Below are 13179 nucleotides of genomic sequence, written 5' to 3'. Positions count from 1 at the left end.
TTAGGACTGTGCAGGAACCGGAATTTCTATTCTGGGGGAAATCTTACAGGTTTGACATTTGTTTTTGTTCTGAATCGGAATGGAAACAAAGAATTCCAAAATTTCCTATAAAATGAAGTTTTTGAAAAATTGTTTCAGGGCAGTCAAAATGTTTCATTTTGCTAAAATCAAAACATTTTGTTTCCATTTATATTTTTTAAAAATATTTTATTTTGTTACCATATAAATTTTGAAACAAAAAGTCATTTCTCAATTAAAAACTGAAACGTTCTATCCCAGAATATGTTGAAACATACATCTCCACCTTAGCAAAACACCTTTTTTTCAATATTTTTTCAAAACAAAATGTCATTGAAATCAACATGTTCCCAAGGAAATTTTCAGAAAAATTGTCCGTTGAAAAAATTTCAGTCAGCTCTAGTTCCTTTGCTACAGACTTATCCTGTAACTTTAGACAAGTCTCTCAGTTCCCTGTTTATAAAATGGGGATAATAATTCTACCATGTCTATTTATACTGTAAACTCTTTGAGGCAAGAGCCTCAATATATATTTTACAAAAACCAGCACAGTGGGGCCACGAGCTTGTTAGCCAGGGTTTTCTGAACCCCCAACAGGGGTAACTTAACTATTTCTCTTCAGGTAGTGTCAGGAATAAATCAATAGGAACACAGCAATTCTGTCTGATCAAGGATTAAATGCAAGTCAGCGTGCTCTTGTCTAACACTGCAGTTTATTAGATTTAAGCACACACAGATATAAGCAATAGGTTTAGAACATCCCAGATATTTACCTAACATCTGGAATGGTATTGAATAATTAACAGCAGGTTCGCAGTGGCCAGTTGCTCACCCGCCGGGGACAAAAGGTGTCAGGAAAAATGTTTCTTAAGATGGTTTCAGAGGACTGCCCCAGAGTACACTCTATTAGCTAATCTTTTATAACTAACTTCTACAAAACACATAGGTCATAGAATCATAGAATATCAGGGTTGAAAGGGACCTCAGATCATCTAGTCCAACCCCCTGCTGAAAGCAGGACCAATCCCCAACTAAATCATCCCAGCCAGGGCTTTGTCAAGCCTGACCTTAAAAACCTCTAAGGAAGGAGATTCCACCACCTCCCTAGGTAACCCATTCCATAATGACCCCTACTGGATCATCACTTTTCCTACTGTCAATAAACTTTCTAATATCTGAGGCATCTACATTCAAGGTTTTCCAACCACTAAGGTTTTCAGTCTCAGTTGTTTAGTTGTCTGTCCCCTCCTCCCATTCTAGCAAAAACTGCCAGCTAGACATGAACTTGCTTCTAAAAGCCTGTTTCCAAATTAACCCTTAACTATGTGGTGTTCTATTTCATTAATTCATAGTGGCTGAGTGCACATAATATGGTTGCAATTAGCTCGATCACATTCTGGGGTATATACACCCCTCAAATCCAGGGCAGCAAGCTCAGTTAGGACCTCCAGTTACTGCAGCAAAACCAATAATTAACAATCATAATGTGGCTCCTCTGGCAATGGTGAGATTTTCCTACAGCTGCAGCAGTCTTGTTTGCCATGTGCAGCATATTTGCTCCCTGAATATGTGATATCTCTGTACTGGCACTAACAAAAACAAGCATCCCTTCCTTTCAGCATCTTCTGATCAGGACCCCTGAGGCTACAATTGCTGCTACTTTGTTGCTGGGATATTTTCACTACCAGTAAATGCCTTGATGGTGATTTGAAAGCAGATTCCAATTGAGCATCTCTCAACAACACTATTTTGAAATGCCTGCCTGCACAGATGGCTTTACACAGAGTGACTTCCAGCTGAGGTGAGCTCAGCAGGACACCATCAGTCTCAACCAGAGAGATCCTTATTTGGCTTTACCTGATAGAATTCCTGCCCATGGACCATGAGACTTTCCTGTCTCCACTAATGTATAGGATGTACCAGGGTTGCCAGCTCTTGTGATATTAGTTGCTAAAGCCCCAGCTCCTGGAGTCATGTGATTATATGAGAATTTCAGCTTTAATTTAAAAAGTTTTTTGCCCTCATTGTTGCAGAAAAAGCTTGGAAACGTGACTCCCTAAGGACTCAAAAAACAGACATCAGAGAAAAAAGTGCATATTTTTAAAAGTTTCATGATTTGGGAGAGTCTGACTGATGATTTTTGAACAGCAATGTGGATATAGATCAAGCCCAACATTTTCTCCCAGCCTAGTTAATATTTATTATTAATATTGTGGACCAAGGCCCTGTGTGTTAGGTGCTGTACAAACACAGAACAAAAACACTATCCCTGCCCCAAAGAGTTTACAAAGAAAATCACTAAGAATTTAATCCCAGGAGTATGAACGCACTCAAATCCGCCTGCTCTTGTATTTCGCAGACAGTTGCACTCAGTAAGATTGTAATGGATTCTTTATTCAAGCTAACTCAGCCAATTCATAAATTATAAGGCCACACCTCTCGGCACTTTTCTTCCTTCCTTCCACCCTATAGTGTCCCCAGCTGTGTATTGCATCTACTCACTCCTTCGCAATTTGATTAGCATTAGCTGATGTTTGAAAAAAAATACATATATATGCTTTGAGCCAATTAATCCTCACGACTCCCCCATGATGAGATAGGTAAATATTATCCCCATTTTACAGATGGAGAAAAATGAGGTTTAGTGGCTTGTCACAGGTAAAAGACAATGTCTGAGACAGGATAAGAGCTCAGGAGTTCCTAGATCCCACTTGTGTGCTCAGATCAGTGGCATGTTGGAGAGGAAAGACTGGGTTAGGGTCAAAGCACTGCATAAGACACAAGAAATGTGGGCTCTAGTCTTGGCTCTGTAATGCATTTCTTGTGTGACCTTTGGCAAGTCAATTCGTTTCTCTGTGCATCAGTTCCCTACCTGTACAACGGGAATTGAATGACTCCATCCTTTGTCTGTCTGGTCTATTAGACTGTAAGCTCTTTCTTACTATGTGTATGTACATTTGTGCCTCACCGGGTTAGTATGAGGATACATTCAAAAAGGGTGTGATGCTCTTAGATACCAAGGTTATGATAAACACCATAAGTATCTATATGAATAATGCCTGTTTCTGATGAGACAAATCACTGTGTGTGTTTCAAACATGCATGTGAAATGTATGGGACCAGGAATAGTGCATATGGACTGATGGCTTTTACATTAATGGGCAGATCCTCAACTGGTTTAAATTGGAATTACTCTATTGACTTCAATGGAGCTATGGTGATTTATAGCAGCTGAGGATCTGGCCAAAATCTATATAAGCTGCATCAAAAATCACAAGGGCTATTGATTTTCATGCTTCAGGTCACCATCTTGGATGGGGAATAATTTCTGCCCTTGCTATAGTACTGCAGTCAGGTGTGTTATGATGCTGAGAGTATGGGTGGGGCATACACCTTCTTTGGATACCCCCCCTCACTGGTTAGTGCTGGAGACACAATACTAGACATTAGGGATGACTGTTCCAAAAGTGGCAAAGTGATTCGAACATCTTCAAGTTAATTTGCAAAGTCCTCAGCACGTTTCAAGCTCATTTGCATGGGGTGATTTTGAGGCCGTCAAGGTTTATTCATTCTCTCTTTGCCTTGGTAGAGGACTGGGGCATTATTTTTTGGTCTGCCAGTCTCCCTCGGAGAGGAATAGCCTCATTATTGATGGGGATATTTTTTATCTTCTGCAGAAAGGAAGGCGTAACAAACTAGCTTTGCTTCCAGAATAACAACAAAGGCATTTGCTAGCACTCGGTTCAGGAAGGCGAGGGATTCATCGTGTAATTGACGCTTCAAAGAATTGCAAGGACAGCCTAAGCCATCAATGGTGTAAATTAGCTTCATCTTCAAGTTTATATATATTACTAGAGTTAGTCAGCCCCTTCCTTCCAAAGAAACTCAGGAGCCAGCCTGGCCTTTGAGAGAGGAAAGCTTGTCCAGTGATAAGGGTGCTAGCCTGAAGCACAGCTGGGTTCAGTTCTCTGCCTCAGCAACAGACCACTGTATGACTCTGGGCAAGTCCCTTACCCTCTCTGAGCCTCGGTTCCCACCTGTGCAATGGGGGTAACAGCACTTTCCTACCTCCCAGGAGCATTGTGTGGTGCTCAGATATTACACTAATAGGGGGTAAGTACCTGACATAGCTTGGTTTGTGGTTGGGGAATTTCTATAGCTACGTAAATAGATTGCATGAGCTGGGAGGAGAAAGGTCCCAGCAATCCCTGCCTGCCAATCACAGCAATTTAACTGCATATGTAGGGCAGTGGCCATCCCTCCACGGAAAGAGTTCGTAGGGCCTGACACTTAACCCATGGGAAGGACTTATGCAGTTGCCATTCTAGGTGAGGCATTTCACAGGAAGATGCTCAAATGCCTTTCACAAGTAGGGCTCAAATGCCTTAGACTTAAACAATGCAAGGAGCACTTGGCAAGGGCCTGGCCGTCTCCGTTGAGCTTAGCTCATGGGCTTGTTCAATTACCCCTTCAGCTCCCTCTGCCAGAGTAGGAGGAGACTCCTAGCCCCACCGCTCCAGATCCCTCTTCTCCAGAAATGGGGTGCCATGGGGGAGCAATTGCTGGGGCCTGATGCTCCCCCTGCAGGAAGCAAGGAACTCCTTTTGACTTCAACACATGGTGGAGAAAGGCGAGAACTTGACCTCTTCCCTGTCAGCCACATAAATCAGCCAGGCAGCCAATGTCCTGATGGTGCTCTTGGAAAACACACTGACATAGATTTTCTGCAGCCTCTTAGTTGCTGACAGGGAAGCTGCTTCCCTGGCAGCTCTTTGACTGCAGGGCAACATGCATTTGAACAGCTGTGGTGCAGGGCTGCAAGCCTCATTAGAACTTGGGAACCACCTGCCAGGAGCTGAACATATGAAGGGGCAGTATTATGATTTCTATTGCAGTAGCCCCTCAAGGCCACACCTGAGACCAGGGCCCCATTGTGCTAAGTGCTGTACATGCACATAATGGGAGCCAGTCCTTTCCCCAAAGAGATCACAGTCTAAATAGACGGAGGGTGGGAGAGGAAACAGACACAGAGAGAGGGGGTGACTTACCCAAGAGCACATAGCAGGTCAGTGTCAGAACTGGGGGATAGGTTGCTTGACTCCCAGTCCAATGCTCCAGGACCATACTGACTCCAGGAGAAGATATTACTTTTCTAGGAGGTTCCTCTGGAATCCGCACCCTCTTACCAGAGGTGGCTCCAGGCACCAGCGCAGCAAGCGGGAGGTGGTGTTCCAGTCGCCACGAGGGTGGCAGTCAGGCAGCCTTTGGCAGCATGCCTGCAGGAGGTCCACCGGTCCTGTGGCTTTGGCAGCAATTCGGTGGCAGGTGCGTCGAAGGCACGGGATCACCCACAGAGCCTCCGCCGAATCCGCGTGACCAGCGGACCGCCCGCAGGCATGCCGCCGAAGACCACCTGCCTGCCGTGCTTGGGGTGGCAAAAAACATAGAGCAGCCCCTGCCTCTTACACCCCCTCATACTTTCTCCCTATGACACACCCCACATTGCAGCCTGCCTCCCTCCCTCTCTACAGCTATGGAGGACTGGATGTGGTTCCCCTGACAATCCATCCATGTTGCTACAGTGCTGACAAGTGAGAATCTCTCTCTCCCAGGCCCTGGTAGCAAACATGCTGCCTTCACAACTTTCTCAGCCCCTGTCCACCTCAGGAACTTGGGATCTAGATAGTTCCTTTTATCCAATCTGTAAGGTTGTAGTGTGAGTGGTTCACCTAATTGGTCTCTCCAGGCAGGGACTGTAGCCCTGACCAGTGGCATGAAAAATTTTTAACACTGCCTGGGGCCATAAACTGTTGATGATGATGATGGAAAAGCCGACTCAACCCTAACCATAGATCAGTGGTCCCCAACCTTTTTGTGACCAGTAGCACATTCGTGTTTTCAGAAGAGCGTGGCAGGCGCCAACAATTTTTCAAGGCTTACTTTGTATTTGTACCTTAAATAATACAAAAAAACATATTTAATATTACATAATATATGAATCCAGAGAGAAGAGAGAAGCTGGAGAAAAGCCACACGGACAGAGAACACCGTTGCCCGCAGCCCTGGAGTACTCTGTCCCCAGCAGGCGCGGGGCCCCAGATTCTCTTCTCTGCTGGGCACTAGGTGGGCCCCGCACCTGCTGGGGACCGAGAACACCAGCGCCTGCAGCCCCAGAGTTCTCTGTCCCTGGCAGGCGCGGGGATGTGGCTTCTCTCCGGCTTAAGCCGCGGCCCTGCACCTGCCAGGGACCTAGAACACCGGTGCCCGCAGCCTGCAGCCCCAGAGTTCTCTGTCCCTGGCAGGCGCGGGGCCACAGCTTCTCTTCCCTGCTGGGAACTAGGCAGGCCCTGCGCCTGCCGGAAACAGAGAACATTGCGCCCGCAGCCTGAGTTCTCTGTCCCCGGCAGATCCCCTGCTGGGCACTAGGCGGGCGCACATAAATGCCCTGGCGGGCGCCATGGCACCCACAGGCACCACGTTGGAGACCACTGCCATAGATTCTATGGGCACTGCTGCCAGCAGCATGGGCGGCAGGTTATATATGTGTGCGGTGCCCGGGCTCCAGGAATATTCAGGGCTGGGGGCCCTGCTCCAGCAATATTTGGAGCTGGGTCTCTCCCCCGGCCCTGCCTGGATCGGGCCCTGGCCCCTGTGGGTCTCCCCCTGCCCCGCCGCGTCCCTGCCTGGAGCAGGTCCCAGCTCCCGCCTGCCACCCCCCCTCATGTATCCCCCCCCGCCTCGCCGCGTCCCTGCCTGACAAAAAGCAGCGCGCGCCTCTCCCCTGCCTGCTCTGTGCTGTCGGAGATCGGCTCCCGGCAGAACTGCTGTCTGCTGCCACAGGGTCCTAGCGCCTGCCATTCACTAATGGCAAGGCAGGCTCCCCTTACCCTGTGCTTCTGCCCTCGCCCTGAGCCTCCCCAATGCCCCAAACCCTCAGCCCCAGCTAGAGCCCTCATCCCCCCGCACCCTAATCCTCAGCCCCAGCCAGAGCCCTCATCCCCCCGCACCCTAATCCTCAGCCCCAGCCCTGAGTCCCCCCACATCATGAGCCCCACAGCCCTCACCCCACACCCCAAACCTCTGCCCTAGCCCTGAGCCCCCTCCTGCATCATGAACCCCTCATCCCCAGCCCCAACCCTCATCCCCCTGCACCCTGATCCTCTGCCCCAGCCCTGAGCCCCCCCACAGCATGAACCCCTCATCCTCAGCCCCACAGCCCTCACCCCACCCCTCTGCCCTAGCCCTGAGCCCCCCCACAGCATGAACCCCTCATCCTCAGCCCCACAGCCCTCACCCTGCACTCCCTCCTATTCCCAAACTCCCTCCCAGAGCGTGCACCACCTCCCCCTTCCCACGCCCCCACCCGCAGCCCAGAGCCTGCACCAAAACTCCATCCCAAAGCCTGCACCCCTCCTGCACCCTAATCCCCAGCCCAGGACCTGCACCCCATACCTGCCCCCAAAACCCCGCCCAGAGCCTTAGGCAGGTGAGGCAGAGTTTGGGGGGGGCAGAGTTGGGGGGGCAGGTTCTGGGCACCACCAAAATTTCTACAAACTTGCCACCCATGGCTAGCAGAGAAGTGCATTTGTGAACAACTCAGACACAGAAGAAACACCCGAGTGAAAATATTTATGGCCACTTGGGTCTGATGCAGTATCCTTTTCCCTCTCCTCTCCTTCTCCCAATGTTCATTTCTTCTCTCTCTTTCTCTCTCTCCTCAGAGCACATGGGACGTCCTCAACTTGTGAATGAGACACTGTTTATTTTTCTAAACCAGACCTGAATTGTGGCATGGGACAAGACCACCATGTGCTGGGACTGATTCAGGTTGTTGTTTTTCAGATGGGACACTTACACTCTGCCAGCCTAAATTTCCCCTGCAGCATCAGCTGGACACAGCATTCTTTTTTACTTCCTGTCCTTACCTATTGAATTGTATTGCGCTATGTCCAACAGCCATTCCAATCCAACATCTACAGTCTTTTAGCCAATGGTATTGTAACATACAGTAATTTAAGACAACCTTCTGCAAGTGGCTGTGTTTCATCTGATGTCACACTCCTGCCTTGCTTCCAAAATTGTCTTCTTTAATCTTTCATATATTTCTCCTCTTTATGCTTTCCTTCTAGCAATCAGGTTCTTACAAAGAATTCCTCTTCCTGAGGGCTCAGGCCCAGGGCACAGCTATGCTTTATGCAGGATTGGAATGGAAACCCCCCCTCAACACACACACACACACCATTTTCATATTAAAATATTTGTGACACCTTTGTATACAACACAACAGAGTAAATTGTGGATGCAGCAATTCAGACATTCCAGGATTATGGGGAATCAAATTTTGGTCTCTGGATTACCAGAGTATGATCAGAAAGAATTCCTTTAATGCTTTCACAACTTTACAGCCTAATTGCCTGTGTAATATTTTGTCTCTGGACATGTACATGTAACTGTTTCATATGCCTTAAAATTGTATACAGTTGCAGAAGAATGATCAGATAGACAGATAATTAGCCATCACTATAATTCTACTTAGGGATTCTGCCAGCAAGATGCATTCTGAGCACAGTTTTAAGTGTTCTCACCCCATGGGATTTCCTTGTGTTCTGGTTTCATGTGTGCTATTTTAACAAACATCAACTTTGAACATTTCTATTTGAAACACTGGGTTGGATCCTCAGCCGCTGTAAATCGGCATAGCTCCATTGATCCCCGACGTCATCATCATTTGCTTCAGTGCAGCTCTGCTGATATCCCCTAGATGGGAATCTGATCAACTGTCTGTTTACACGAAATCCCATATAATCCTAAAAGGTCTATTAGCATTGATGTGGTGTGGGGATAATATGATGGTGAGACAGCCACACCGGCAACTTGCAACCCAAAGCTAGAGACCCTGAGTCAGATCCTTAGCTGGATACAAACTAGCAGAGAACCATTAGAAGACTCAGCTTCCCTCCTTCCTTAGCAACCCAACCAAGGCATTTCTACGTTTGACACTTAAACACAAGATGTAATTGTTGGACATGGAAGTCCTTATTCTGTTTGTCAAGTCTCTGTGTGTGCTGATAAAACCATGGAGTGCAATGAAAACTGCCCTGGGGCTTGCTACGTAGAGAAAGAGGGAGGGAGGGCAAGGAAGGAACAAAGAACAAAGCACTGAAGAGAAGATAAAAAAAATGAAAACTGTGAAATATTTTTACCAACAGAGAGCTTGGCTGCTGTCCTCTGAAGGGAAGGGAGACAGAACTCCTTGTCTCCAGGGTTTCCTTTAGCAAACCCAAAGTCAAAAGTAGGAGCTCTGTTGGGATCTTCAGTATTAAAGAGGCTCTTGGAAACAGTCGTGCTTCTGTATCACATGGTTTTGGTATTTCTCTTCTACTAAAAAAAAAAATTGCTAATGATGCTTGCACTGAGACAGGAATATTTCTCTTCTTTCAGAGTCTGACTACCCCTGCTGCTCGTTCCCCACCGGATGCCGCAACGAATAATTCTGGCCTTCAGTTACACTTAATGAATTCTGGCAGGTATCGATGTTTGTTTCCAAACATGCTTGTATGTTTCTTAGAAGGATAATGCTTCTGCGCTTCTATGACAACTCCCGCCCTGAGATCTCAATGTGCTTTACAAATGTTGGATGAATGCCACCCCTGTGCAGAGGGCAGCGCAAGGGTTATACACCATTTGCAGCCACTAAGAGTGTTTCTCAAAGTATAGCTGGAATTAGAATAATGCCTACAAGAGATCAGGGCTCCATTGTGTATAAATGGCACTATATAGATACACAGTGAAAGACAGTTCCTGCACCACAGAACTTGCAGTCTAAACAGACAAGGGTAGGAGGGAAAAGAAAATCAGAGAGGTGATGTGACTTGCCAAAGGTCACACACCAGGTTAGTGGCTGTAATGGGATTATCACTCTCATCTTCTGACTCTTAGTCCAATGTCCTTGCCTCTTGACTATCCCTTGAACAAGTAATTAGTCCAATACAGATCTGTTCCTTTGGATCCTACATACTTTGATCAAGTGTAACCCTAGTCTAGGGTTTTTGCAACACCAAAACCGCAAAACCATGCGTTCATCAGACACTAACATTTACTGCCTTTCATTGAGAGAACTTGGAGCTACTCGACAAAATCAAAAGGCAGGGGTGAAATCCTGGCCCTGTTGATGTCAGTGGGAGTTTTGCCATTGGTTTCATCCAATAAATATCAATGACAGGCAAAAAGGGCTGGAAGAAGCTCATGGTTAAGGGTTTCTGTGTTGCAAAATTTAGACCACAGATGGCTGGGATCTGGGTTTCATTGGAGTAAAGCATGTCAGATCCATATAAATGGTTTTGGTTTTGAGTAATTCCTGGTAAACTATGAAGGAATACACTCAACTTTCAGTCAACTCTGGAATTCACTGCTGCAGGGAGACTGCTGAGATAAATAAATAATGTAGGGGGACTTTTTAAAGGACCGGATGATGATATGACCATTAAATATTTGGAGTTAAACAGCCTAAGTGGTGTTACAGGACTAACAAACCCAAATGCATTAGGGAGTAAACCGATTGCCTGTGGGAGAGTGGGTGGGGAATAGGAAAGAAATGGCCAGCCACTAAAGTTGGAGGGCCAGATCTTCAGCTGGTATAAATTGACATAGCAGATTCAAGTCACTGGAGCTGTGCTGAGTTACAGCTGCTGAGGATCTGGTCCTATACTAGGGTGACCAGATGTCCCTATTGTACAGGGACAGTCCCTATATATGGGGCTTTTTCTTATATAGGGTCCTATTACTGCCCCCCCTCCCTGATTTTTCTTGCTGTCTGGCCACCCTATCCTATACAGTGATGCACTCTGGGCATTGAGAGGGATTTTCACTTTGTTCTGGACCATCTGGCATTAAACTGCTACCCAAGATGGGGTTTCCAGACTCCATCTAGCAGCTCATTTGATATGGTGTGACAAATTTTATCATCCTATGAATTAGAGGACTCTGTATCCAGTGAAAATAGCAAGGGGATGGAGTGTGACCAGGACACACGAGCTAACAATATCCTCCACTCTTGCAAAGATGTGCCATGGGATTTTTCATTACTACAGGTAGTCAGAAGGACTTTGCTTTTAGATAGAGAAAGACAGAGCAGGTGATGTTCAGATTCAGATCCAGATCAGGAATGAATTTGAGGTTCAAGGCCAGGGTTTGAGAACCACAGAAATACTGTCATTGTAATGAACTGGCCTGTATGTTTATCCACCACTGCCTTCTCTTGGATGAAATCAGTACTGCTTAGCTATGTCATAGTCCCTATAGTGCTACTGGGAGATTCTCCTTTAGTTCTAGCGGGGGTGGCCTGTGCTTTTAGCTGAATTCTATCCCTGCTATTGCCATGAAGTTGTGTGTGTGCAGCATAGTGACTACACTACCCGATGTCCACAACATTGTGTTGTGCTATTTAACTATGCACCATACCCACGTGTTTATAGCATATCAGAACTGAGAGGGCTAGGAGCTCCTGGCTTACAACATTTAGATATTAATATGAAAAGGTCTTACTGATAACTTTTTCTCATTATTTCTGTGTTAATGTAATTTCATGCAAACTTCCCCTTTCCGACACCGCTCCTGACTGCCTCTACACTTGTTCTATGCTGGATCAGCCCCCCCAGCAATGCTAATAACAGCTTCTGGATCATTTTTATTCATTTTGTGCATTTCACTCACAGTACTTCATGTGACTTATGTATCCCCTGAAGCTCATATTTCTATTTGAATTGCAGGGCAAGTAGTGGGTTTTAACATTCCGACTGCACACACATTCTTCTTTCTCTCGAAATGAAAGATCATTTGAACTTTGAATTGCATTAGCATGACATTTTTCTACTAAATTACCCTGGCTGCACTCAACAGCCTGAAAAGAAACAAACCACTTTTAACTCTGTGTAGGTTAGGTAAATTTATAAATATCAGGAGTAATGCATGAGAGATGGAAGGGGAGGGGAAGGTCTGGAGAAGTATTTGGCGTTCTCCACAGTGGAGGCAAAGCCCATCTGTGATCCTTCCAGATCTAAGCCAGGATGTACACCGTCCTTTTCCAGGACACATTTGAACCATTGAGGTCTGAGCGTTAGTCACTGACTAATCAGGAGTCAGTTAAGCCAGCAGAGCTTGCAGCTGGAATGACTTCACGTTCATTGTCTATTTAGACACAAGCCAACAGTATTGATGTCCCTCTAACTTTCACAATCTATCTGCCTACCTACCTATTCAGATCACTATAGTGTACAAGAGCAGGGGGGAAAGAATTAAGGTTGTCAAGGACTGTACAATTTACTTTTTGGTTTAACTGCTGCTTTCTTTGCTCTCTCTTCCACTCTAAATAGGTAAAACAGGCATGAATAACTATCCTCATTTCAGAGATGTGTAACTGAGAGATTAAGTAACTTGCCCAAGTCCACACAAAGTCTGGGGTTTGATTCCTAGCTTTACCCATCTCTCCAGCAAGCCCCTTAGTCACAAATGACATCCCTCCCCTCTAAACCATAAGCCGCCTTCTTCCCATCACCATCCGTAGGCACTGCCAATTTAACTGTTTCAAAACCCTGTCTCAGAAAAACCTTGAACTTCAGGGGATTCAGAATCCTGATCTATATCTGAATTTTGTATCTTGAGCTCTACCTCTAGCTGAGACATTTTTAAGAGTAACAGCTTTCATTCGCAGTGATGCTATCTAGGATAAGAGTTCAAGGAGTATTGATCCTCATGCTCCAGGGGATGAACTGCTCTATGCTGGGGTCAGAAAGGAAATATTGGGAAATATTGGACAGCTTAAAGCATTATGGGTGTTTTGTGTCATTCTCTAAACCAACTAGGCTACTGGATTGGATGACCAATTGTCCTGTTCCAGTATGCCCAGCAGTTCCTGTGTGAGGTCTGTGCATTGCTATTGCACTGTTTTGAGAAATGACAGGCATCTTGTTTAAAATGGAGAAGAAGGATGCTCTCAGGGTTAAAGCACTGGACTCCACTCAGGACCACGTTTAACTCCAAGCTCTGCCATAGCCTCATAATGTGACCTTGGCAAAGTTATTTAATCTCTCATGCCTCAGTTCTCCATCTGTAAAATGGAGGGATAATAATACTCTGTCTATTTAGATTGCAAGGTCTTTGGGG

The 13179-nt window shown here is 46.0% G+C and overlaps 1 long non-coding RNA gene across 1 annotated transcript in view; it reads right to left on the bottom strand.

Annotated features, from left to right (window-relative positions):
• Positions 1 to 8642: 8642 nt before the first annotated feature.
• Positions 8643 to 13179, bottom strand: part of LOC123365169 — a 31876-nt gene continuing 27339 nt past the window's right edge. The window contains exon 3 of the long non-coding RNA XR_006577458.1: positions 8643 to 9399. This is a non-coding gene — a long non-coding RNA (uncharacterized LOC123365169). The remainder of the gene's footprint in view (positions 9400 to 13179) is intronic.

The sequence above is a fragment of the Mauremys mutica genome, chromosome 2 (genome assembly GCF_020497125.1).
Source record: "Mauremys mutica isolate MM-2020 ecotype Southern chromosome 2, ASM2049712v1, whole genome shotgun sequence".
Classification (NCBI taxonomy): domain Eukaryota; kingdom Metazoa; phylum Chordata; order Testudines; family Geoemydidae; genus Mauremys; species Mauremys mutica.
The sequence above is the reverse complement of the archived record's forward strand: the minus strand, read 5'-3'. Positions and strand labels throughout refer to the sequence as shown.